The sequence below is a fragment of the Nelumbo lutea genome, chromosome 5 (assembly GCF_056320005.1).
Source record: "Nelumbo lutea isolate HS-2025 chromosome 5, American lotus-T2T, whole genome shotgun sequence".
In the NCBI taxonomy this organism is placed as follows: Eukaryota; Viridiplantae; Streptophyta; class Magnoliopsida; order Proteales; family Nelumbonaceae; genus Nelumbo; species Nelumbo lutea.
In genome coordinates, this window is record NC_142688.1 from 9956040 (window position 1) to 9962226 (window position 6187).

The 6187-nt window shown below is 29.2% G+C and overlaps 1 pseudogene; it reads left to right on the plus strand.

The window, feature by feature from the left end:
- Positions 1-801: 801 nt before the first annotated feature.
- LOC148850254 (noroxomaritidine synthase 3 pseudogene) lies at positions 802-2108 on the plus strand (annotated as a pseudogene).
- Positions 2109-6187: the final 4079 nt, after the last annotated feature.

Consider the following 6187-nt stretch of genomic DNA (forward strand, 5'->3'; position numbering starts at 1 on the left):
CCAAAAATACAAGAAAACCGACTAACTTGAGTCGAATTAAGTCAGGTTGATCGGTTTCATCAGGTCGATGAATAGTCCTAGTTGAAAATTGATTATTGTTATTTTTGTATTTTAAATAATTATAAAAATAGTATATAAAATATAAATAGTTATTAATTATTTAAAAAATTAAAATATAAAACAATTGTCTACTCTTATACGCTTTTATTGTTTAACTTTCGTTTAACAAAACCTGTGCAATGCATAGGTACTTGCTAGTTGACCGACTAAAGACTATGAGAGTTAGGAAGCAACACACGTTTTGTTTATCAATAGTGATTTTTTGAAAGGCTAATTACTTACCCCTTAACTACCTTATAAATACTTAAAATATCTTAAAAATTTAAAAACCTACTTAAAGTAACCTTAAAGTTTTGGAAATTTGAATTTTGTTAGGCTTAGTTTGGAAATTTAAAAATCTCGTACCATGTATTTTATATTATTTTGTATATATCTACATCATGCATATTTGTATTTATACTCTTTCCAAACTGGCCATTAAATCTTCCACTCAAGTCTTCCACCTAAGAATTTTATTTTACTAACTCAGATTTCTCAAGCCTTCAAATCTTACAAAATTAATTGAACTTGGCCCGATATACATGTCAGTTTGGAGAAACAAAGTGAAAATTTCCCATTAGCTAGAGGACCGCAATAGCACAGAAAAGCCCTAAACCAATGCTACACAAATACCCACGACGAATTCACAACTCGGCACAAATTTACGATGTATACAAAACTCTATGCAGACCATGCTACAAGATGCCTCAATTGCGCTCACTGAAGTTCTTGGGAGTCTTCGAGAAATTCGACATTCTTGGAGATGGACTATTTAACGCTGATTTTGATAAATGGTCCACACAAAGAAAGATGGCACATTCAAGTTTCAGGTCTGCCCAGTTTCGGACTTTCCTTGCGGACGTTACCAGGAAGATAGTCGACGACAAGCTCATTCCATTGTTAGTTGATCTGGCGAGGAAAGGGTGTTGTCTTGATCTGAAAGATGTGATGTCTCGATTCACGTTTGAGACCACCGTTGCTACGGTATATGGAAGAGATTTGGGCTATCTGTCTCCAGAATTCCCTACTAATGAATTCCTCCAAGTGGTTGAGAATGCAGAGGAGGCCATGCTTTATAGGTTTGCATTGCCTACGTTTGTTTGGAAGTTGATGCGCTGGTTGAAGGTTGGAACGGAGAAGAAGTATTCAAAGGCATGGGCAACTGGAGATGCCTTGTCGGCCGAGTTCATTTCCCAGACAAGAGAAGAATTGCTTCAAGGAGTGGAAACAAATACCACATTGGCCATCTACATCAAGTCTCAAAAAACGTCAGTGACAAGCTCCTCAGAGACAACATGCTCACCTTCAATATCGCTGGACAAAGCACAACCGCTGCATCCCTTAGTTGGTTCTTTTGGTTGGTCTGTAAGAACCCACATGTAGAAGCAAAGATCTTGGAAGAATTAGGGTTTGTATTCTCCGAGAAGATGAATAAATTAGCAGCTGCATCTGCAGGTGAAGGGAATACTGATGAGAGAGTACGAAGGATATGGCGGCCATGGGTGGTATTTGATGAAGGTGATGTCAGGGTTGGTGTACTTGCATGCGGCATTTTGTGAAACCTTGAGGCTATATCCTCCGGTTAAATTCAACACCAGAGGAGTTCTCAAGGAAGATGTACTCCCCGATGGCAGCGTCGTCCGGCCTGGGAATCTGGGATGTATGGAGTACTCTCCCATTATGCCGTTGGGAGGATGCCGTGGATATGGGGAGAGGACTGTTTGGAGTTCAAGCCCCAGAGATGGATTCGTGATGATGGAACGCTAGATCTTCAAAAGATCATGTCCAATTTATTCGCATTCAGTACTGGAACCAGAACCTGCGTAGGTAGGGAAATGGCTTTTACCCAGATGAAGTTGGCTGCTGCCACTCTGCTCTTCAATTTCCATGTTGAACTGGTTGATAAGGTTCTACCCGTCTCCAAGAAACCAAGCATAATTTGTCAGATGAAACACGGATTAATGGTCAAGATACAGGAAAGGCCGCCTTGGGGTTCGGTAAATTACTAATCTTTATTATTAGCTTTACTAATTACTTGCAGTTTAATTGACAATATATATACTGAGGTAATTAAATAAGTGTAGCCCTGCCGAAGGAGAACTGCACATCCTAGCCAGATTGAAAATATGAAACATACGCTTTAATATTATGGTCTATATATATATATATAGAATGCATGATGTGAATCGTCAGTATTATCTCTATTTTCTTTCTTTTCATTTTTTCATAAACAATAAAATAATATAGTCAATTGCTGTGTCTGAATCTGATCTACTGCATAGAGAAACTTTATCCCAATGAGCACCCACGTGTATACATTAATTTGGATAAAGATGATGCATGCATGCATGCTTGTATATAAATAATAACTATATTATTAATATATAAGGATGTGAACTTATCGCAAATTTATTATATACGTTATATGTTGTATTTGTCTACATAGATAGGTGTACCATAAAATAAAATGTGGTTAAAATTTTGGTTAGCCAGGTCGGGCTCAGGTTTTCTGATGGTTCAACCCCAAATCCAATTCAAGGCATGAGTGTTCTGATCAAGCCTAATTCGAAGTTCAAAATCTCAGACTTTAAGTTTGTGGGTTTAAATTTAAAACGGACTAGGCCAGGGCGGTATATTGGGCTATCCGATCCATACGAAGAGATCCAATTACAATCGAACTAAGTTTTAATTAGGGGTGCATTTTTTGAACTAAATCGGTAGTATCGGTTTTTGGAAAATCAGTATCTGGAATTGTTTCGAAATCAATTGATTAACCAGTTGATCGGTTTGGTTAATCATCGGTTCAGTTTGCCAGTTTTTTGGGTTTTTAGTTTTGATAATATATATTATAAAAGTATATATAAATATATAATAAAAAATTATAAATATATATAGTATTATATTTTAAATAATAAATAATATATTATATATTATAAATATATATACATATATTTATATATAATACATATTTATTAATTAATAATATATAAAATATATAAAAAATATATATAATATACATAAAGTATATATAAAATATATAGAAAAATATGTATATCGGTCGGTTCGATTAACCGTCAGTTTTTTATATTGGTTATCCAAAATTGAACCAGTACCTTTGGTTTTTTAAAAAACACCGAATAGACCAATTTGATTAACCGATTTTTCGATTCAGTTTCAATCGATTTTTTTCGATCAATTCAGTTTTTTGGTTTTTTTGCTTACCCTTAGTTTTAATTGAATAGTTCAAGTTCAAATTTAGTTAGGTTCCATTTGAATCCAATTCTAATTGAGAATTTTTTTTTATTCATCGAGCTATAAATCGAATAATTAATCAAGTTGAAATTGATCGTTTGGGTCAACAACAGTTCAAAAGCAAGTGAATATGCGAATATTACGTACACATAAAACTCATATGAGCCCACACCACACATGGGTCTCATCATGGAACCAAAACCGTTATAATTATGTTTAGTCAATTTAACTTCATCAGGATAGATCCAACCGAATGGTTCAACCCTAGATTTTCTTAAATAAATTAATTAAATAAATGAAAAGTCTATTGGAATGGGACTGATATAGCTATCTCGAACCAGACCCGACTCGTTGACAACACTAAATATTGGGCTCAAGGGGAGAAAATAATTTGTTAGTAAATTATTTCTAAAAAAATAAATAATTTAATAAAATAAATAAATAATTGTTTAGATAATAGCAATAGAATAGATAAATGAATAAATAAAAGTTGAGATAGATAATATTTCTAAATAAATAAATAATTTACTAAAATTATATATATATATATATATATAAAACAAAGTGGTCAAGAAATTTTCTCCTTTTTTGTTTTTTTTATTCCATGTCATGTTTTAAACAACCAATGAGATGCACTTTCCCAATAACCTAAATAATATCTTCTCCTAAACTACCTCATCCACTTTCTCCAAAATTATCTATAATTCCTATTTATCTCCACAATTATCTCTAATTTAGTAAAGAGTTTCTCTCCTAAATTATCTCTAAGTCCTATTTATCCTCTCCCCTACTTTTTATCTATATCTATCTAAAGAAAGTTTGGATAATAATAAATTTAAAAAATTTATTTAAAGTAGAAAAATAGTTATAACATAATATTGAAATTAATAACAAATCAATATATTACAAAATTCATAATGAAATTATGAAATAATAATATAAATTATGATTTTATGGATAATTAAATTCCATAAATAACTAATATTTTAAATTTTAAATATTTTACATATTATTTAAGTATTTAAATAACTAGGTATTTTAAATAAAAAAATATTTAACATAACTAGATTTTAAACAGTTAAAATAAAGAAATTATGTAATAAATTTAAAAAAATTCTGAAAAGTAGAAAAATAATCATAAAATAATATTGAAATTTGTAATAATTTAATATTTTTACATAATATTGTAAATAACTAATTTCACTTACATCAAGTAATAATTTGAGAAAATAAATTTCAAAAAATTTAGTGTTTATTAATAATACTTTTAAACTCTTAATCTTTATTTATTATATAATTATATATATTAAAATTAATATTTATGTATTTCAGTAAATTTTTATTTCTTTTGTGATAAATGTATTTTCAATGATTATGCATAAATTTATTTTGTTTTGTTATTTAATAGAAAACTTTCAATAATTATTGGAGATTAAACTACTATTAGTGAAATTTTTAAATTTAATTTATTATACTTATTGTATTTATTGTATTTTTGCTATAACTTATTGATAAATATTTATTAGAGATTAAACTATTATTTGATATTATACCCTTTATTCACTAAGTTATATATTTCATTATCAATATATTTTCAATAATTGTGTATTTTTTCTATAAATTTTTAATAATTATTGGAGATTAAACTATTGTTATTTATCATAGATGAAACTATTAATTTAGCTGAAATTATGAGTGTTCATGAGTTGGTTCGATTCGGTTATAGGCTATTTGACCAACCAAATTGACATGGTCAGGTTGGGTAGTTGGTCACCTAAAACCGACCCAATCAAGTTGTATCGGTTTGGGTCATTTTTTGGTTTGGTCAGTCGGTTTAAAAGATTTAATCTTAAAAATCAAATTTAATTTTGAAAATTATAGTGAAACTATTAAAAAATAAATTTTAAAATTAGATTTATGATATAAAATATTTTAGACTAAGAAATATGAGAAATTTCCCACTTTTTCATATTAAAAATTATGTTTAAAATATAAATATTAATATATATCCATGGTTAGGTCACTCGATTTTGGTTGGTTTACAAATGGCCAAAGTGAAATTGATCCAACTAAGCCGAATTGGGAAATTTTTGAACAAAAGCTAACCTAAAATATTAGAAAATGACCAACTTGGGTTGAGTTGATCAAGATGGTCGGTTTCATTAGTTTGATGAGTAAATCTAACTAAAAATAATTATTGTTATTTTTGTATTATAAAAAAATTTATTAAAAGTTGTATATAAAATATGAATAATTATTAATTATTTAAAAAGTTGAAAATATAAAACAATTGTATACTCTTATGTGTTTCTATTAGGGCCATTTACTAGAACACACCTTATAGTTTTACATATTTACTTAAACCTACCTTATAGTTTTCATTTTAATAAAATATCTCATATATTTTACAACTTATTTACTTAATTAGCCTTTCATTAAGGAGTATTTGTTTTGTCATTTGGCCCATGATTTTTATTTCAAAAATACCCTTAACACTTTTTTGTACAGAAAACAAGATTGATCAAATATAGCCAATAGAGTGGTTGCCCTGTCTTATTAGGGCAAAAAATGGTAATTTTTATTTATTTATTATTAAATTTATTTAAATGAACATTAGGGTTGACACTGTCATTTTCCATTGTCATCTAATGGAAAATTGATTAAATCCATTGCAAATTATAAGTGGTGTTTTAGTAAAATACAAACTATATGGTAGATTTTAGTTAATCTATGAAACTATAGGGGTTGTTTTAGTAAATGACAATTTCTATTATTTAGCTTTCATTTAAGAAATCCCATGCATCGCACGGGTCTTTGCTAATGTTTATTAAAATCT